Source organism: Dermacentor silvarum, chromosome 8, assembly GCF_013339745.2.
Source record: "Dermacentor silvarum isolate Dsil-2018 chromosome 8, BIME_Dsil_1.4, whole genome shotgun sequence".
NCBI classification, from domain to species: Eukaryota; Metazoa; Arthropoda; class Arachnida; order Ixodida; family Ixodidae; genus Dermacentor; species Dermacentor silvarum.
In genome coordinates this window covers 99,661,298-99,683,593 of record NC_051161.1, presented here as the reverse complement: position 1 = coordinate 99,683,593, position 22,296 = coordinate 99,661,298, and the positions used below count along the sequence as shown (strand labels likewise).

Below are 22,296 nucleotides of genomic sequence, written 5' to 3'. Positions count from 1 at the left end.
TTTGATCGAACTTTTACATCACCTTCAAGCACCCCACAAATTGCACAGCATATTCAATGCTGCGAGATCCAAGGAATTTGCACCGTGTTAGCACGTTATAGATCGAGTGCTCTCGAAATGTACCTTCAGTGTACATTTAGGAGTTATGCTAAGAGCACGCAGTGTACAATAATTTAAGAGATGAAATTGGCTCCTTATATAAAATGTAGGCAAATAACTCGCCGAAAGGAACACTTACAAGTTCTTACAAAAGAAGAAAATAAGTTCGTGTTTCGCAGTGAGCCGTTTGCAAATGGGCAGTCTGACAGAAAAGTACGTACAGTAAAGTTGAGAGCGGAGGAAAAGAGTGAACTGCATTGCAGGCTTTGATTGCTAGGATGAGTGAAAGAGTCAAGCCAAGCTCTTTTTTTTTTGCCGCCACCCTCAATATTTCATTGAACTACTTTAAGTTGTACTTGCTTTGACATCTAACAAACACAAGTCCCCAGCAGCTACTCAAAAATCCTCCACTGAATTGCGCATTTCTCGGCTCACGTGTATTGCAGCACTGTTTTCGGAAAATTGCACATTCTGCTCTGCGTATAGACTCAGACACAGTTTTTTTTAATGAGTGAGACCTTTACCAAGACCGTTCTTCCTGCGACTATGTCAAAAGGCAAGAAAACGCTTAAAACGCATAATAAAATAAAGTAGGAGTGAAAACAATTATTTCCGCCATGGGGCGAATAAAGTACGAAATAGGGACAACGTGAGCACCATGAGAACGAAAAAAGCCCTAAACCTATGAAATCACTGCGAAAAAGTCTTTTTACTATTAGGAATAAGCTAATCCAAGCATAAGCATACACTAGACTTTTTCCGCGAGGCATCTGAGCAGGTGGGTCCTCTCTGTGGCATAGACGATTTGCTTTATTTTACAACGTGGCGAATGTGTTAGCATGGGCCCCCCTTTATATGGCTGTGGTCATGTATTGCAATTATTCACGTTATCTAGGAAGTTTTCCATAGGTCCTTCTCATAAGCCTCGAATCCTCAAAACAGAGACCAACGTATTTTTTCTATGCTAGCCTTAAGATAGCCTTAACAAGCCTTTATGCCTTTACCGGAGACACCACGCAATTATCAAAAAGTGACTAAGGAACAAAAAGGTTCTTGCTTCACTGATCATCTTTATTGTACATCTTCTCTGGGATGTAACCCGAAAAAGTAACAACTTTTTCTGTTATAGCGATCGCTCGTCTTTCAATTAGCAAAACTGTGACACAGCTTTTCTATATTGTTTACGTCCACTATCCAGTGCTCACTTTTTTGATGGGTTTGTAAATGAAAGCTGTCAAGTGGAAATTCTACCACTCACAGGCACAGTGCTTTCTTCTAAAACGTGGATGACACTTCACTTAATTGCTGCTAAATTGGGTTACCACGCTGGCTGGAGGTAGTATATAAGCACCACCAGGGCGTACGCTTTTGTATCCCAACCTTCTATTGAGACCGAAAGCTTCGGCATCCAAATCTGGTGAGTAAACCATGTTCTACAGGAGCTTCTATTAGAATGCATTGCCTAAAGAAAGAACTGTTTTTCAGTCAGGAAAGACTAGCGTGTTAAAGACGATACGCTTGCAGCATAGAAATGAACTGAGCATTTTGGCTTGTGAGTGCACAAGACAGCACGATTTTCCGTCGACAATACTTACCAAATGGTAGTAGTATTACTTTAAACTCAATAGTTGTCTACGTTGTAAAGGATATATATCAAAAGGATATATATCGAAGATATATATCAAAGTTTCTTTCTTGATAAGAAGGAAATAAAGTCGAAATAATATTAGCTTTAATGCTTTGTAATAGTTTACCATTCACAGCTATTCGGGCCAAATAGGAAGCGCACTCAATCGAGTGTCGGTATTAGGTATGACACGTCTGTAATTCGAGCGTCATTATGACGATTTTAAAAATTTTACATTCTTTTTCTACTCTTTGGAATGAGAATTACTAGAAGCGAGGCTTTTCACAAACAAATTAACAAATATTACCAGTAATTAGCACTTGTGCAAGTACTTGTAGCTGTTTTACCTGTTGCAACTGTCAAATCTATTGTCTTCTTTCAAGGAAAGGTATTTGAACTGCTGTTGAAAGCCGTTGTTACTAACCTAGCCCAGGTTTGCTTATTTGCTATAACGTTGTGCAACTAAGCACTCGGGAGCGCTATCGAATCCCCGTGGCGGCAGACACATTTGGATGGGGGTGACATGCAAAAGCGCCTATGTACCGTGCATTGGGCGCCCGGTAAAGAATCTCAGGTGGTCAAAATTATTCACTAGTTCTTCACTGCGGCGTGCCTGAAGTTCCAGTCGTGGTTTGACACATCAAGCCGGAGAATTTAATTTTTTACGGCCTTGCTGCCATCGAGGAAATCGACAAGAAACATCACATGATAGCACACTTGAACTGCAAAACGTTTTTTTCCGTACGCGGAAAAAATTTTTGCGGCAGCTGTGAACACCTGCCACAACGCACTCTTGTGCCCTGTGCCGATGTAAGCATCTAGCATTGTGCGTTGGCAGGCACAAAAAAGAAAAGTGGAGCATGCGCAATGCCACGCCTTCACGCTTTGCCCTTACATCGTCAGAGGGCGCAAGAATGCAGTTTTTCTCACGCTTGCTGATTCCGTGAAAGATTATCTCCTAGCTGCGAGGACATCGATGCCAAATACTACGCCTGACACCGTAGTTGCTTATACCGCGGTGGACCTCTTGTCGGTATAGCGCGCTTTATAAAAATTTCATTGTGAAGGATTTCTGTAATACCTGAATGCTGTCACTAATGAACATACATTTTTCAGCACGAGTCATCATGAATGGTCTACTGGGAGCAAACGTCCTTGTGTGGGTCGCCGCTGCTATAGGTATCCTTCGATTATCAAATGCTTTAACTTTTAACCTTCAAATAAATTTAGCATTCCAGCACTTTAATAAGTTTTCTCACGAAAGCGTAAAGCATACAAATATTTCCTACAGCCACACGATCGTAAAGAAGCATCACACAAGATATGTCAGTAATTGATATCGAGCTTATAGAGGGTAGACAATGTGGCGGACGTGTACAAGTCGTTAATAAGCCTAGCACATCAAGAACGAACTACGATGTTTTCTATGGCGCGCTTGAGGATTTTCTAGTATGAAATATGCATTAATTGGGAAAGAATATCTGCAGTGGCTACTTGTTCCGCTGTTACATTGAGGACTGCTGCAGAAAATACAGAAATCTTGCTAATTTTCTTTATATGATGTCTTTTTAAACATTGGGAACTCAGGCCGTGAATGTCCAAAACTGTGGTTGCAACTAGTGCATGCAAACGTCTATGATAAATTACCAGCCGTCTACCTGAATAGAGTCACCTTAAAAACCTCGTTAGACAGAATGAGGTCTATACAATAAGATTCATCATCTTAATATATAAAATGATTTTTTATTTTTTACTTTCCAGGTGTGCTCATCATGCTTCCCAATGAAGCTGCTGCTCTTGGAGGCGGGGTTGGAGGAACTGGAGGAATTGGCTTTCGCAAGAAGTGAAGCACTGCTCTGATCATGCCTGCAGAGACAAACTGATGAACCACTCTTTGCTTTTAATAAAATGTCGAAATAGAGACATTATCCTGTTCTCCACCTATAGAGTAATCAAAAGCGCAGCTTGTTCAAGTATAGTTTTACAAATACATGAATCTTATATAGCTTTTCAGAAAACTTCGACACATTTAAAGTGGCCGGAAATATTACATCAGAGCGAATATTGCCAATTATGCCAGTTCGAGAGCAGTGCGTTTTCTGCGACGCTTCTGGGTGGTCTCGTAGTGGTTAAAATGACACAAGTTGCACGTGAATTCCTCCGCCCAGTTTTATGAAGGGATTAACCAAAGTGCCAACAACTTCCACATTCGATATGCTTGGCAAAGTACATCGTGTTTCTTTTTATACATTTATATAGAATGCTGTGTACCTTAAGAAGCAGAAATTAGGGTATCTTTTTGTATTAAATCAAAATGTGGTTAAACTTAGGTTAGCCTATATTCAAGGTAAAAAAAATAAGTATGAACCATATCACTCTCTTTCCTTTGCATGTTTGACAAGTTTTTTTTTCAGCTTTTTTTTTTCTTGCAGTATACATCTAAATGTAATGTTCGTGCTATAATTACGTTTACCTGGTCCTATCCTAGGGGCAGCGCAGTACCACGTGCACTCTGTGCGTTTTATATGAATAAACGCGAAACGACAGCCAACGAGATACATGCACCTGCCGATTTAATAATAAGCCCTCGTGTGCGAAACGAGTGGCCGAACGTAAAAATCACCGTCGAAGCACTCCGTACAGATGGTTAACCAGTGAAGCTGAATCTGTGAGGCGCCGGTGTTTATGACTGGGCTAATCCTCACGATTCAATATTGTATTTTGCAATTATTGGTTGCATGTTTGTGTTTCTTAATGAGGTAACGCACACGTTCGGCTGCGACGGCGAGAAAGGCGTCATTGATGGTCTGCCCGCTGTCCGCCGTTATCGCTGGAATTCGATGACGCCTCGAGTTTGGTCCGCGGCGTGGTTCCCCTGCCATTCGCCTGTCATTGCTGCTTGCCATTATTTGAAATGAATGGTTCATACCCCCTCAAACAATGACTCATACTATCGAAAACGGCCTCCCCATTACGACGACCGGGTGTCTGAGTAAAAATTTATTGAAAATAAATAATTAAAAGAAGGCGCGCTGGTTGTGGCCCCTATTTCAGTGCTCTGCTGGCACGAGCGGCTCGCTGGATTTGGTCCAGAAGAGCCGATTGGCTCTCCCGGCCCTCGTCCGTAAGCCATGCTTGCCACTGCCTTTTCCTCATGAGTGGCTATTTGAGTACTATTGGGCTGTGTATATGTGCGGAGGCCTCTTGGGACACTCACATGTGATATCTATTAGTTTTGGTATGTCTGTGCACATCGGGCACTCGTCGATGTCAGTCAGTCAGTGTGTTTATTTTCACCAAACAAAAACATCGGTGAAAAACGGGAGACGGCGAAAAAGCTGCGGATACTGCAGCTTGGCCAAGCACGCGTACATCCTGTAGGAGCAATGACATGGTACATATACATGCAAAAAGCGAATAATTTTACAAGCAATAATCAAAGTGACAGGGTAAACATCCAAGCGAAATAAATAATTAAAATACACTAGTTAGAAAAATATTAATAGTACATGTAACATCATGTTCGCACAGAATAAAGCAAGAGAAGACAAATGACATCGTAGTTCTATGCTTAGTAAAAACATAATGATAAACATCAATACAATTTAAGGAATGCGCAGTTACAAAAACAAATAATTACATTGGTGGCGTTTAGTGTTTTGATTTCAATATCTTGCTGTTCATATGCGTTAAGAGTGCTTGGTAATGTGTGGCTACGCCTTTGCGTTCCGTAAATAGTGCGCGAGAATGGAGTTTTCCGGGGGGTTTGTACCAATTGAAGTAAATGTTTTGAGTATTTCCAGATTTGCAAGTGTAAGAAATGTGTCAAGCTTCCCGCTATTTGCACTAATGTAGGATTATAGCAGCCTACATTTGTATATATTCATTCGCCATAACAATTTTATGCTCAACAAGAAGATGTCTGGTGTGATCAAGGTACGGTATGTTTTCTATTGCCCTAATAGCTCTTTTCTGAAGTCATCATCATCATCATCAGCGTATATTTATGTCGACTGCAGGACGAAGGCCTCTCCCTGCGATCTCCAATTACTCCTGTCTTGCGCTAGCGTATTCCAACTTGCGCCTGCGAATTTCCTAACCTCATCATCCCACCTGACTTTCTGCCGTCCTCGACTGCGTTTCCCTTCTATTGGTATCCATTCTGTAACCCTAATGGCCCACTGGTTATCCATCCTACCTTTCTGAAGTATTGTTAGCTTATTCAAATTTGTTAATGTAGTGTTTCCCCGTATTAAAGCACAGTAGCTCAAGTGATGATGGAAGAGAGCTTGATAAATAAGAAGCTTTAGGGTAAGATGCAAACGACATCGACAACCACTTAAAGCACCAACCACGCGTCTCAGCTTTAAGTTAATCTGATCTATTTGCTCATTCCAGGATACATCTTCATTAAAATTATTCCAAGCGTCTTAATTGATTTCATTACTGCAATTTTGTATGGGCCTAGGGTAATATGGTTAGGTAATTGTAGGGATGTGCCAAGGGCGCGAAAAAGGACACATTTTCTTTTTGTTTCATTTAGCGTTAAATTATTTTTAGTACACCAATCGCGAAGCTAATAACGGGTGTTTGCTGCTAGCGGCTCGAGTGTACCTAACATTTTTCCAGTAAAAAATAGTGTGCAATAATCAGCATAAATTATGAATTTACAATCTTTGTCAATGTTGATTATGTCATTGCTGTACTATAAAAATAATACAGGCCCTAGAATGCTGCCTTGTGGCACTCCGGTTTTAATTGGTTGTGTGCGCGATATAAAGCCGTTTATTTCAACGTACTGAGACCCGGTACTCAGATACGACTGAATAAGTTTGAGTGAGATTCCTCTAAATCCATATCATTTTAATTTATTTAATAATAATTCATGAATTAGGTGATCAAAGGTTACTTAAGTCTAAATATAATGCAAGTGCCAAAAGCCTCTTTTCGATAGGCGATCGATAGGCGGTGATATTAACCTCGTGGGGTGTATTCTGTGAAGGTGGTGCAGCTATGGGTATGTATTCGTCTCAATACGACACCAGTCCCTCTCCTGTTGGCTGTTCAAAGCCGAATGAGGATGTACAAAACCTCTCCGCTGCTGCCTTTGCTGTAAAAGGGTGCCACGAGAATTCGGTGGAAGGTCGTCGCTTGGCCCTGCCGTTGCTCGGACGTTTAATCCTCGAGCAATACGGTCTGCCCTCGCGTTACCTGCCGGTCCCTCGTGTGCTGGACACCATATGATAGTGTGCTGCCCTTCTAGTCGATTTCCCAAAATTTTGATAATTGACTGGGGTGCCGTCCCATTTAGTAACAGGCGGTAAGCTGCTTATGAGTCAGATAATATGACAGCCGAATTGGTTTGGCGCTCGGCATCCTGAATGGGCAAGGCGATGGCTGCAGCCTCTGCGACGCATGCCGAGGAGGTTTTGAAGGATACTGTTGTAACGTTGTTCTGACACGTAGCGACTACGGTGAACGTGTCGGAGCGGGTTCAACTAGCATCCTTGTAATACACTCCCGGTCCCATGCCGAAACGTTTTTGAAGAGTCTTTGCCCTTGCTCTGCGTCGTCCGGGATGGTACTTGGGGTGCATGTTATTGGGAATTGGGGCCACCGCGATGTGCGATCAAAGATTGCGGTCTATCTGTACCGTTTCCTCTCCGCAATACTGGGGCCCCAGTGTAAAGCCTAACCTCGCCAATACTTCCCTGCCCTTAGTTGAAGAACAAAGTCGTTCTTTCTGAGCATATAACGTCGCGACTGCGTACTCGTCAAAAGTATTGTGCAGGCATAGTCCCTCGAATCTCTGTGCTAGCGCATTCGGGAAGACCAAGGGCCGCTTTGAAGGCTTTTCTGATTATTGTGATTGCCTGTATTATCTTTTGGTTCGTCAAGGCCTGATAAGGAAGGGAATATGTGATCCGGGTGATTACGAATGCGCGGACCAGGCTGATGGTCTCTCCTTCAGTTAGGCCGTGCCTGCTTCTTGCCACTCTCCGTATCATCCTGGCAAAGTATCCGGTGACCGCCTTTCGTTTTTGAAGGGTGTGTGTTGTTCCAGCGTTCTGCTGTATCCACATCCCCAATATTCTCAGTGTTTCCACTTCTCCAATCGGCGCCCCGTCGAGAGTCAGAGTGATTGGCACCCAGTCTTTCTTTCTCGCGTATTTAGCACTCACCTGTGTGAGTTCTGATTTCTCGGGTGCGCACGCCATGTCCGCCACCGTGGTGTTTTCCACGACTGCATCTTAGCCTTTTGAAGAGTGTCTTGCTTGTCCCCGTAGGACCCCTGGTGAACCCAAAGCGTGATGTCATCGGCATATGTCACACAGCCGAGATTCGGGTGTTTATCTAGCTCCAGGGCTAGCTTTCTCATCCGCACACAGAGAGTATAGCTGCCTGAGGGGTGCCTGTTTTGGGACAGCAGAAGGTGTCGAACCTCGTGGAGCCTTGTCCGATTGTAGCCGTGCGGTCACTGAAGAACAAGTGCACTTAGCTTTAAATTCGTGCTCCGCAGTTTACCGCTTGCAGTCCCTGCAAAGAAGTGTGGTGGGAGATGGTGTTGAAGGTCTTTTGATGTCCAATACCAATACAAATTTGTTGTCCGAACCTCTGTTGAGGTGCCAGACCACATCCTTTAGTAGTAGAAAAACGTCCTGCGCCGATACGGGGGTCGGAAACCGAACATGTTGGAGGGGAGCATGTTTAGTTTTAGGCGATTCTAGAGCCGGACCTGCACAACCTAAATGTTTTCCTGCGCATGACGTTAAGGAGATGCGTCGAAGGTTGTTGATGTTACGGGGCTTGCCTATAGTTTCGGAATGAGGATTACTTTGGCTTCCTTCCATTCTTTGGGGGGCACGCCGTCCTCTGTTCGAGACCGTGTTGTTAAAGAATTCGGTCAAGCCCCTTTGCGTGTCGTCACTTACATTGCGAATCATTGCGTTCGTGGCCTGATCGATCCCTGGGGTGGGGTTTTTCCTGAAGGAATGTGCCGCTGCGTAAACCTGCTCAAAGGTTATGGGGGCGTGCAGTTCTCGTTCGTCCTGTCCTTCGTAAACGGGCTTGGTAGATATCCCGGTCGGGGCCGTTATTACATATATCTGCTTAATTTTGTTCTATCATGTCGGCGTCCCTGCCTTTAAACTCGTTTTACAGACGCTTGAGTGTGCGGTTCATGGCTATTTTTGTTCCTCCTGGGTCAATCATACTTCGAAGAATGTGCCATGTTTTCTTTGTAGTGAACGTGCCCCGAAGCGAGTCGCTAAACTGGCGCCAATTGCTGTCGCTTACCTTTCGTGGGTATTCGTTAGCTTCCTGTGCAAGCTGAGCTATGCGAATCCGAAGTTTTCGATTAAGCTTCTGCCTTTTCCATCTTATTGTGAGACCTCTCCGGGCTTCCCAGAGATGCAGGAGTTGACCGTCTGCGGCTAGAGTCTCCGTTGTCATTTCAATCGTTTTCGTGACCCCAGCGTGGATAACTCTGATCCGCTCAGCCCAGTCTCCCATGTCTGTTCTGTTTCTTTGTCGATATTTTTTTGTTTTTCACGGAATTTGGTCCAGTCAGATAGCCTTGCGTTGCCAATAGCTCTTGGAATCTTGGCTGCATTAACCGATATCCTTAAAATATTGTGTTCGCTTCCAAGGTTCGCACCTAGTTTCGTACATCTCGTCTCATTTCCGTTGTTGGTGAACGTGAGGTTCGGGGAGATGTCCTTGGACACACTGTTTCCGATTCGCGCGGAGAGATCCGGTTTGGGTTAGTTGGAAAAGTGCGTAGCGCTCTCCGAGGTCCGCTAACAAGATGCCCTTGGGATTGTCTCTACAGTAGCCCCAGTTAAAGTGACGGCCATTAAAGTCTCCTAACAATTAGGAGACTTTATTGCGACTAACAATTGCGACTTTGTCCCTACCTTGAGCAAGTCGCATCGCGGTGGCCACCACGTTTTCGAAATCCGTCTGTTTCTCTCCGGGAGGACTATAAATGTTAACAATTGTTTTCGGTTTGCCTCTATGCTGTGGCCAAACCGTGATTGTCTGATTCTGGATAGCGCCCCCCCCCCCCCCCTGAAAGAAATATTGCACGCTAATCGCGACATCCTTTTTGGTATACATGGAGACTTGAGGGTGATCCGGGTGAGCATAAAGCTCGTATCCTTTGAGTGTTTGCTTGTGTTTACCTAATATGGATAACGTCTGGAGGGATTCGCGCCGATTCCACATAGTGCATGAAGTTAGCCAATTTCTTGCGTTTCCATTGTCAAATTTCAATGTGTTCGGTCTTTCTGTTGTTTGTAGTGTTAGCCATGGATAGTAGTATTGCTATTGGTGTGATCTGTGGCTTTCGGTGTCTGGGCAGGTGCTCCCGCGCTGACTGACGCTTTTGCGGGGTGCGGCTGCTGCTTTTGTTTGTGCATCCTCCACTGTTCGCTTGAGTTTGTGTTTCTCTGCGAACATTAGCTGCATGTTTTGTGCTAATTGTTCCAGCGTTACCGATTGAGCGCTTGAGGTGGCACTATGATGCAGTGGTTTCTGCGGTGCTTTGGATGTGTATTCCGCAATTTGTATTGGTTGCTGTGATTTGCCGTTATTCACCATGCTCTTAAAAGCTTCAAACTCGGCTCGTAGCTCAGCTAAACTGTTACGATGTACTTTGTTTCCCTCGACTATTCTCTTATACTCAGGGTTTTGTGTGATTGGTGTATAGCCCTGCTGCGATCACGCAGCAAGACGTAAGGTGCACCATGACACAACAAATAGCTTGCAGAAAGAAGGCGGCAACGTCTGAGGCAGAATTCGAGTGCAGAGGAGTGGTCCCTCCGTACCATGTACGATGATCGACAGCTGCCACGATCCATCGATGACCTGCTGGCATTATGGAAAGAGTTCTAACCAGGTCTATCCCAACGAAGTTGGGATAGGAGTCTCGGGACATGATAGTGGTTGTAAAAGGCCAGCAGGGGGTATAGTGGATCGTGTCCAGCATTGACAAAGTGTGCACGAAGCGACGTACTAGGCCACAAAGGTAGACAGGCCAGGACAGAAGAACCCGCTTCTAATAAGACTGTACGTCTTGTGAAACCCCTAGTGGCCAGCGGATGGGTCGTCGTGAAAGGCTTCGAGGACTTGCGAACGCAGTCAGTGAACATGGTAGAACTGGAAGCAATTTGTGTCCGTCGGTATTATAAACCTAACGGAACAGTATAGTGTTTTCGAGTTCAAACTGCCGTAGTTGGCGACGCCATCTGGCATTAGGTGGAGGAGAAGCTCTACACAGACAGACGTTGAATAATGCGGCTGTAGTAGGGATCGTCGCGTTGACGTGAAGCAAACGTAGCGCAATCATTGGAAGATACCGGCTCAGAAGCGGCTAGTGATTATAACACAAGCGACGATGTGGCGTCATCATCACGTGACGAAGAATGAAGGGAGTATCTCGAAGATGATTGGGGCAGGGGGCAGCGAGAGAGAGCGCTGGCATCTTGATATTTTTTGCCAGACTTGCACACAACGTAAAAATTGTACTCTTGCAAATGGAGTACCCAGCGGCCAAGGTGTCCAGACAAATTTTTCAGTCACGGTAATCAGCATAGGGGGTCATGTTCAGTAATTACCGTGAAGTGTCGTCCAGAAAGCTATGGTCGAAACATTTGTACGGCTCAAACTACTGCGAGACATTCCCGCTCGATGATTGAATGGTTCTGCTCCGCTGCCGTGAGAGCACAGCTGGCCCACGCAACAACTATCTCTCAAGAATTGCTACCACTCAATAAAAGGACAGCACCGACTCCTAGGCCGCTATCGTCGGTGTGTAGAAAAGTAGGTACGTTCTCATCGAGGTGATGAATGGCTGGGTCTGATGCTAATGCACGTTTGAGGGCTTGGAAAGCAAACTCACGCCGTTTGTCCAATTGAACGCAGTGCACGATGTGAGCAGCTTGTGAAGTGGAAACGCAATGGCAGCGAATTGGTTGGTGAAGCGGCCGGAGTAAGACGCCAGGCCAAGGAAACTACGTAAGTGTTTTTGATTTTCTGGGCGAGGGAAGCGAAGCACCGCATCAACCTTGTCGGAGTCTGGTCGCACGCCATCATTACTGACAAGGTGACCCAACACTTTGATATTATTGCTGGTGAAGTGGCACTTTCTTGCGTTGAGCTGTAGTCCAGCGTAGGAAAGACCTGCCAAAGCTACGTCCAAACGCTGAAGGTGCAGAAGAATCGGGCAAGAAAAAATAACCATGTCGTACAGATAACACAAAGAAGTTTTACACTTGAGGCCACGCAGTACTGTGTCATTCATCCGTTCAAATGCTCCAGGAGCATTGCATAAACTAAAAGGCATTACGTTAAACTCATTAAGACCGTCGGGTGTTGCAAAGGCTATCTTGTCCTTATCCGCTTCGTGCATAAGTATTTGCGATAACCCTGACCGGAGGTCGAGGTTTGAGAAATGTTGAGCACCCTGAAGGATGTAAAGGGCATCGTCAATTCGTGGCATCGGATGTAGCAAAGGGGCTCGATAATCGGCGCCAATCAAACAGAGCCGTCCTTCCAGACAAACACAACTGGCGACGACCATGAGCTAGGCGTTGGGCGGATGATGTCTCATTGGAGCACGTCAGCAACGTTGTCCTCTATGATTTTCCGCTCCGCGGAAGACACGCGCTATGGGCGGCGGCGCACAATGGAGCTGCCGTCGGTGTCAGTGCGATGTACCCTGATGGAAGGGCGCCCCAGAAGCGTGGAGGGGACGTCAAACGAAACGCTGTGTTTCTGAAGAAAGGCTAAAAGTTGTTTCTTCTGCGGAGCAGTCAGGTCTCGATTATCTTGGCAGGTAAAGCAGCGGGTCGCAGCATGATCATCAGAAGTGCCAGAGAAAGGTTGTGTTTTAGTGCAAAGGGGAACCAGTGAAAAATGTTCGGTTTCAGAAAAGCAAGTCAAGGTGATGCCCTAGGGAAGTAGAACTGGCAAAGAAGTTGGGTTAAGTGAAGTGACCAAAGCTCTACTGTCGGGAAAACGCACCAGGCTAGGAGGAATGGTAAGTCCGTTAGGTATGCAGTGACCGCAAGGTACAAATAACACGTCACCATTAACAATACTATTGCGAGTTAGTGTAAGAATATCCTCATCGCCCAGGGAATGAAACAATGGGCAGTTGTGATGAAACCCAGGCTGTGGGTGTCGATATTAGAGGAGAATTCAGTTGCCGTGATTTTAATCAATGGTTGACGACAAGCTATCAAAGCCGACCCTCATGAGAGGAAGTCCCATCCCAGGATTAGTGGGTGAGCACACGAAGACAGCACGATAAATTGAATATGGTGAAGGATGCCATCAATAAAAACTCGCGCTGAGCTAACATCGGAGAGTTGAAGAAGAACTGCGTGTGCACAACGGAGGAGGAGGGCCACATTATGGCGTCTTCACTTTTCTCAAGTGGGAGCACAAGTCGGAACTAATAACAGAAAGTGATGCGCGTGTGTCCAACAGGGCTTCTGTTCGTACACATTCTAAGCACACCAACAGTACATTTGACGGGCGCCCCGGAGGAGTTTGATGCAGTCCAAAAGATGCAGCTTTCCCTCCTGAAGCCGCACTGCTTAGTTTTTCGGGTGATGATCTGAGGTTGAAGGAGCGGACCGAAGTGGCGAAGAGGAGCGCCGAATTGGTGAAGGAGAGCGACGGCGCGGGAAACGGGAAGTAGTGGCGCGCCGAAGTTCGGCGGCGATGGTGAACGACGTGATTAAGTCGGGTAAGAAGGACGATGGTTAGGTCCAGTGGCAGAAAACTCATCCCATTCAAGATCGTCATAGCCACGCCTTTCGTCTTGGTTGACGACGTCCACAAAACCTTGAAATATGGCCACGAATGCAGCAATAGAAGCAGACCAGTTGAAGAGGACGCCAGGGGTTGTAAGACTGAGGCGATGCTCTCAGTGTAAGAGGACTCAGTCAGCGCCTCCTTTATATAGGAGGCGCTGACTCTACGAACCCTGCACTGCGGGCGGCTGTTGAAGACATGGCTGGGCGGTTGGCACAATAGCGGCAGCCTGAGCATAAGTTCGCGGTGGCATGGCATGCGGGCTCGGGACTGGTGCGCACGTCATGGAAGCCAGTTATTCCCTCACGAGATTGCGTATACTAGCACCAGGAAGTATCGTACGGACCTCCATAGGACATGGCTAAGCTTGGGCATGCAGTTCCTCTTGAATGAGAGAGCAGAGTAGTGCACGTAGCTAGCAGTCGTTGGTAGTCCTGAGATCAGGCATGTCAGGTTGCAAGCGCATTGTCTGAACAACATCCAGGTGCTGACACGTACTAATATAACCCCACAACCTTGGCCGACAGGCCACGGTTGTGGGGTTCTGAACCGTGAGAACATTGAAGGCCACTGGCCCGATTCCTTTGAGCAGGTGGCGCACATGGTGATTCTGCGTCATTGAGCTATTGACGCGGAGGCAGAGGCCGAGGACGTTTTCTATGTAAGAAGTGAAAGACTCGCCGGTGTACTGAACACGCTGAGCAAGCTGCTTCTTCGCAATATCTGAGCGGACAGAAGGGTTCGATAAATATGGCATAGTTGACGTGTAAACGATGTCCAAGACGGGTAATCTAGCTCATGATTGAAGAACCGAGTCTTAGCAACACCCGTGAGATAGCATGCGACGTGGGTAAGTTTTGAAGAATCATCCCAATGATTTACGGCACTCATGCGGTCGTACTCTTGCCAGCCATTCCTCAACACCGTTTCGGCGAATTCCAGCGAACGCCGGAGGGGGGGGGGGGGGGGTTCTTTTGTAGGGGTGGTGACCGTCTAAGCAGGGACAGCAGCGGGTGCTGCCACGTTTGGCTGCAGATCATGCGACATGACCAACTGGTGTTGGTATAGGATGATGGTGCTGCATGAACGGCAGCAGCGGAGACAGTAGGCGAGCCCTCGCGTACTCAGGTTCGTAGGTCCGTAGGTCGGCTGGTTGACAGGAGCGGAAGACGAGTCGCCTAGAGGTCCCTTCGTGCGTTCACGCTCGACCGGACCCCTCCGACATCTGTTGGCCTCCCGAACGTTGACGTTCGACCCAAGCCAACGCGTCTTCCTTCCTCCGCTTCTCAGCTCTGTCTGCTTTCCCAACGTGCCTCTTCCCCTTCTGTTGGCTGCTTCAGCCAGGCGTTACCCAGTGAACCACAAATATCCATTGGATGTACCACAAAAGACCAAATATCCAAGACATTTAAAGACGTCCAGTTTACATATATAGTATGTTCGACTAGTACGTGGCAGTCAAGGGTCATCCAGAGGACGTCGAATGTCCTTATGATTTGGACATCTCTTGCACATTCAAAGCTCTCGTGCATTGATCGTACATTGTGCGGTATGAGTCGATGCACGCATTATGCCGCAGAAATACAAGCAAATTGTCTCTAATGCCTAACAATGGGAAGCTATGAGAGCAAAAGCATCAAATTAATTATTTTGCAATTTAGCACGACCTTTGCACGCACTGCTGGAGGTCTAGTAACGTTGCTGCCGGACACCGCGCGCAAAAGCCAATACTTTCGCCATTTTTCCGCTACGGTTTCGGTCTCGGTTACGTCATTTTCTTTCTCATACAAAGATGCTTTATTTTTCAATTATATCTATTAGTACATTGTTGAAAATACGTAACCTTTAACTTGCTGATGTATTACGATAGTTTATAAAGAAAAAAAGAAGCTTGAACTCGCAATAGCTTTGACTTCGAATCGCCACTGATATCAATTCAGTAACACGCGCCTCGATGCAAGTGCGCAGCAATGTTCCGGGCTTTATTCTGTGGTCCCGGGCGCGAGCAGCGTGTGCTTTATTTGTGTCTTTTCGACTTTTGTGCGGTTCATCATGGCCCAAGTACGTATATACTAGGCAGAACTGTACAGTTGCGTGCTGAAATTTAGAGCTGTGCTTCTGACTGCTATTTGTGGTACGTTTGTTCGCCTTGCGGAGCGCTTACGGGAATGTTCTTGAGGCAATGTTTTGATGGTTAATTTTCGCACATGTTTGTATCGCTTGGTTTCCAGCGTTCCTCTTCAAGTGTCAGGGATATTTCTCATTTGCAATGCCTATCTCTAAGTCTCTGGCAGCATTATGTTATTGGCACTTTTGTGATCTGAGAAGCTGCCTGACCAAGTTGCCTATGAAGATGAACATTCCATCTCTGGATTCTGCTTGCGTGGAATTTCTTTTACCATATATTTTTCAATGCAGCTAGAAAGTACTGGCTTTCTATCTTGAATCCGGTGGCCCCAGAAGCAGGTGCTGGCAAGCAGGCCATGCACTTTTGGTCATTAATTAGTATGTGATACTACCTCTTACTAATCAGTTTTATTCTTTTTAATTATAATTGTGGCACTGTGCCTACTAGTCATTTTGAGCCTACTCGTTAGTCATGTTGTGCCTACTCGTTACTTGTGTTCTAATAAAGTTTAATTTGCAAGAATCTGTGTTTGATTACGTGTTTTTTTTTCTTTTTTAGATCCGCGTTTAACCTGTTTGTGTACAGCGAGAACATGTAATGAATAATTTCACACATGTGCGTGGCTGGGGGCCGATCATTTATGTAATAAAGCTTTATCAGTTGTATAAATAAAAAAGTAACATTGGTACGACATTGTGAGTTTCACTGGTGTGCTTTACCTAGTGCTTACTGAACTCACTATTTTTCATTTATCCATTGCAGGATTTGTAATGATGCATAATGATCAAAATGCGGATTTACGGTTTTTCGAGCACAGTTTTCGCATTTTGATGAGCGCTAGAACTATATATAAAGGTTGACAGTCACTTTAGCGAACACTGAAGGGGATGAAGGCAGAAGCCTGCACACTCACGAAGCATTAATTAAATTATTTGTCATTCGCATGCGTTGTTACTTCTATTGTTTTCTCCTACCAAAGTTGTGGGCTCGAGTGCCTTAATTACCTGTGCCTTAATTAACTTCGTCATAATTAACACCAATGGTCGCGGGCTCTACTCCCACCAAAGGTCGAGGGTTTGAGTGCCTTAATTGTATCTTAATTAACTTTGTCTTAACACCAAAAGTCGCGGGTTCGACTTCCACCAAAGTTCGAGAGCCTTAATTTACTCTGCCGTAATTGCCTTAAGTAACTTCGCTCTAATGAACACCCAAGGTAGTGGGTTCGACTCTACCTTCACCATGTCAATTGGAATCCAACTTGGAGATAATTTGGAGATGTGGCCGGTTCGCCCATATCTCCAAGTGGTTTCGACTCCCAACAAAGGCCGTGGGTTAGAGGTCCTCAATTAACTCTATCTTAATGAACTGTGCCTTAATTTGCTTCGACCTAATTAACACCAAAGGTCGAAGGTTCAATCCCCAATTTTGGTGCCATTGAATTTTGGTGCTGCGACGCTGGACATCGGATTTTTCGACCATTGAGCCATCTAAGGATTTCACCTTTAGTGTTGCAGTTTAATTTTCACATTTACACGTTAACACAACATTTCAAGCAAAGTCACCAGCTACATGCCGACAATGGGGGTAACTGTGCCATTAGTGTGCCCCAGCAGATGTACCATCGAGGACAAATTAAATGCGAACAGCGGAATGTGTGGCCGAAGCATAACTAAAGGTCATGTCGTCGGCTAGTCGTTGTGCACGTGCGTGGGGATGTAGTTCTCGAGGAAGAGAACTACATCTGCTCGCCCTATATTGCGATAAACGTCACCCGTATTTTGTCCGAAAGTTGTTTTCTCATCTCTCCTCGGGCAGTGCCATACCCACCTGACAGTACAGTGTTATGGTGCCTAGCACCATCGCTACATCTGTAGCGTGATATAGCTGGCATGCACCCAGCTTGTTAACGTGCATCGCTTTGCTTTTGTTACCACCATCAAAGCTGCCAGTGTCTAATCGTAATTTGAATAGCACGAAAAATGTATTGCATTGGATGCGCAACAACAGTGCTAGCCACCTTAAAAGTAATCACAGATAGGAATGGCTCTGCAATGGCGGGGTGAGAATACAAGCTTCCAACAAAATACAGGTGACGTAATACGCACTAGGACAAGCAGCCCCGCACTCCGCATCGAAACCACATGCATGTGTACAATTGGCTGGCCGCCGCCGCACACTGTGCTTTTAGTTACGCTTTGGCCACACACTCTGCTGTTCGCATTTCATTTGCGTTCAATAGTACATCTGATGTGGCACTAGCAGGTATACAGCTCATTATAGCGTCAGCAGGAAAGATCAACTAGATGTTCTATGGACCTCCTGCGTCCCCAAAAAGAACATCTATTAGAGGTTACTTATGTCCAGCTGCGACATCCTTTCAACGTTAGAGCAACGTGATCTGGATGGGACTTAGATTATCCATGGTACGTATTTGTAACGTTGTTTGGAGAAATATAGATATCTATAGGATGTGTGCAATGTCTCAAACATGATGTTCTATGGACATCTATGGTACATTAATGGTTCACTGGGTATTTTCCGATTCGCAGAAAGGTTTTGCGTGGCGCTCGCGCATTCGTAGGTGTTTTTTTATTTGTTATTTTTCTGTGTACCGGGGCCGCTGCATGTGAACCATGCAGCGGCCCCGGTACACGTGCTTGCATGTTCTCGACGCCACTAGGTCATGTCCACGATGCGTATCTTGGCATTTCACCACTACTGGATATAGTTCGAATTATGACGGCCCTATTAACTGGTACCAGATAGAGGGAAGACAAATACCGGATAAAAATGAACTAGGGCAGCCCACGGTACCAGGTATAGTGCAAAGTGACAAAGGGTTTCATGTTGGTCTGTGTCGTTAAATTTTTAAACAAATTCTGAGGCAAACAGAGCACGACACATTGGAAGCTTGATGGTAAAGGCCTTAATTGTTCTCACACAGCATAGTTACGTCGATAACGGCAGCAAGGTTTTCCAAGGATATCCGCATGACTGTCACCACTCAAGTGTGAAGAACCTATAACATGAAGATTTTTATGTCCTGCTGCAATATAATTTTTACCTAGATAAACAAAGTCATGGGCTACCACACCGTTCTGTTTTCTTGGTCTAAACATGTTATTTTTTTTGTTTTCGTGACATTCACTGAGATAGCCTAAGCTTGAATAAATGTAGCTGATTTTGCAACACTGCATTATATTTATTTCTACATACTGTTGGCCCCTGAGCAGTTAAGGGATGGGTTAGAGTAAGAATTTCAAGTATCGATACATATCACACATCAATCAGTATGCAAACTACACAATATCAAGTTCTGGGTATTACAAGTGCAGTAAATACAAGTATGACGTGCTACCTGGGGAAGCTTATCAAGGACACTCCCCGTGGTGGCGTAGTGGCTAATTCCGTTGCGCTGCTCAGTACGACGGCGCGATATGAATCCCCGGTAGCATCCCGGTAGCATCAAGGGGACAAAATGCTAAAGCACCAGTGTGCCGTACAATGCGTACACGTGAATGAAACCTAGGTGGTCGAAATTAATCCGGAGGGACTTAATACGGACTGTCAATTCTATTAAAATCAGTGGTTTTGGCACCTGAAACCCCAGAATTTCACTATAACTTTTTATCAAGGACCTTCTGTAGCACCGATGGAGTTTTATTTCATACTACATAAGTCACATCTACAGCAGTTTTGGACACTCTTGCCTACTCGTATTAATGAAAGCCTAACGTTCGTTGTCACACAAGAACAGAAAAAAAAAACATATCACTAAACTCAAATAACAACATATGCTTTGCAACCCTAATACCACTTTCTACGCTCGATAAAACTATGCGAAGTTCTTGAGCGTCTTTTGGAACGCTACAGTCAAGCAGTGTCCATAAAAAATGCTGCAAAGTGAAACGCCACTCCAAAATTTTGAAGGAGAAACTGCATAGAGACATGTGGTCAAGAAAGCTGACGTGGGTCCTTTTCGTGGACAGTAGTATGATGTCTTTAAAAAAATTGTCGCTCTACACATAGAAGAGCTTTTTTTTAATATATCTTCAGCTATCTCTGTAGCGCCCATCCCTTCATATTCGCAGGTGGTATTGCCCGTAGCCACTTATGATGGTGGTTGTCGTTCTTCGGGAAGGAGAACATGGGTAGCTGGGGCTCGTTGGGATAGTTGGCGCGGATCCCCGGCACACAGAGGTCAAATGGCGTGGCTAGTTACTTCTCTCATGTTTCACAAAGTAGTAGTACAATCACACCATCACCGCAACGTCTAGCGCACGCCGCACATGCAGAGAAGCACACGTGGCACACGCATGACATGCCACAATCCCAAAAGGACGTGCTCCTGCTCAGGCGTCTCGTCACTTCGAAGAGTGGCGAACACGACTTCACGCAGCAAGGAAGCAGGTTATCAGTTACATCTAGGGAGGCGTTCACGATACCTTCTCATTAGTACCTAAAAACTGAGCTACCCATGGAGGACAAAGAAAGAGGGCGCCGACACACATGGCGTTGACTTAAAACAGCGTTCACTGGAAAATGACGTTTGCTTTTGAAGCCATACATCAAGCATGCGTGCATGCTCATTCTCAATAAAGAGCGCTTATCATTCCCAAACATTCCCTCGTGGTCGCACGTATGATTATCTGTGTTCTTAACCACAATTTACTAAGCCCATTTACTTAATATCCCGCCGTGGTTGCTTAGTGGCTATGGTGTTGGGCTGCTGATTACAAGATCTCGGGAACGAATCGTTACCGTGGCGGCCGCCTTTTGATAGGGGTGAAATACGAGAACACCCGTGTACTTTAAGGTGCACTTTAAAACACACCAGGTGGTCCAGATTATTCCGGTATCCCCCACTAAGGCGTGCAACATTATCAGATCGTACCTTTGGCACGTAAAACCCCATAATTTTTCAAGCGAAGTTTGTTTTGCCTCACAAGTGTAGGCGGTGGTGGTGGTGTCACGCTTAAACCCTATCAGAAACCTGTAGAATACTCGCGTCTCGTTCACTTGGTGTATACCAAAATTGGCATGGAAGAGTACGAATGTATGACTTACAACACAGATAGGTCATGACATCAATACCATCACATGCGCCTCAGTTACGTCACGATTAACGAGAATAAAATCACGTGTGGCGTATACCCGCGATGGATATGCGGGTATGAGCCAGGGATATGCAGGTATGAGCCTGGGACAAGAAAGAAAGAAATAAAGAAGGAAAGAAAAAACGAAGGAAAGAAAGAAAGAAAGAAAGAAATCACGTGTGGCTCATACCGGGGCCGCACAGTTCAGCTCCTCTGGTCTACAATCTGAATGGACTGCATTGGTGGTGAAATTTTCAAGCGAAGCTTGTAGTGCCTCACAAGTGTCGGCGGTGGTGGTGGTGGTGGCGTCAAGCTGAAAAAACTGGCTGCTCCCAGAGTAGATTAGGGGCGCTATAACGTAAAATGATTCTAAGCTGTTTTGATTCCAAACTCCTGACGTCAAATTTACGTAACCAGCGACGCAAGCATCGGGCGGTGACCCACAGCGTTGTCTGAACAACCCAACCAAACACTCTCCTCGTTTATAAGCGGTCACCTTTGTTCGCTTTCAAAACCAATAACATTGTCTACACTCAGCGGTTTTTCTTACCTAATTGGCTGACAAGAGGCGAGGAGCACACTCTAGTGGAGAGGGTTTCGATGGGGCCGAGCCAGCACAGTGAAAATAGATAACCGAATGAAGAAGGTGGTGCGGGCTTCTCCGATCGGTCCGCTTAGCCTTACTTAGCTTGCGGTGGCTGGTCGAAAATCGCGCCGGCGTGCAACAAAAGGATAAGAATGCCGCTAAAACGGATCCTCAGCAAGGAAGAGTTGGCAGAGCGATGTCGTATGCATGCCGAAAGGGCTCGTTAACGTTTTTCTGTCACGAAAGAAGGTTTGTCATGCGCAAATAAATACACGCTCACCGGCAGGTGCGAGTAGCGAGGGCCTGAGCGATCGGCGGGCAGCCATCTTTTATGACTTTCGGAACGGGGCAGTCTGTGGCTATTCAGAAAAATTTACAGTTTTGTTCGGCCTATTAAGTCATTTTTTTCGCGTACACGTCAAAGTGACGTGGTGAGTTTTCGCGGTTTTGTGAGGTCACGTGACAGACAAGCGAAGTGGGCTGAGCCAGAAAACATTGGACAAAGAGTACAGGGCTAATGGTGAAAATACGTCAAATTATGAATGATTATTTTTCTTTTGTGTGGTTTAATCATGTATAATCAGTGTGTACACGTTATATCAGATGGGGAGTTATCACGGTTTTCGTGACGTCGCTTCACAGACGGGCGAAGTTGGACGTGCACCAAAAATGTTTTGACCAATTGTGGAGGCTGATTGCAGACATTGAAATCAAAACAGTTTGGAATCATTTTACGTGATGGCGTCCCAGGTGTGGGGAATGCTGCACCGGTGCCGGATCACGTGATGCGCGCGGACAATCAGGGCCGCTTGGTGTGTCGCGGGAGGGAAAATTAAGGAAAGGGGGTTGGCGCGCTTTGCCGTACTTCCCTCGCCTCAGATCAGTTTAGGCGCCGGATGGGAAGGCTGCTGCGCGTGCTGCCTTCCGCCGAAGAGCA

At 45.7% G+C, this 22,296-nt stretch overlaps 1 long non-coding RNA gene across 1 annotated transcript; it reads left to right on the top strand.

The window, feature by feature from the left end:
- The first annotated feature begins 1,482 nt into the window (after positions 1-1,482).
- Positions 1,483-3,778, top strand: LOC119462769 (uncharacterized). The gene is made up of 3 exons (XR_005194192.2): positions 1,483-1,516; positions 2,843-2,905; positions 3,488-3,778. It is a non-coding gene; the product is annotated as an uncharacterized LOC119462769 (long non-coding RNA).
- The last annotated feature ends 18,518 nt before the right edge of the window (positions 3,779-22,296 follow it).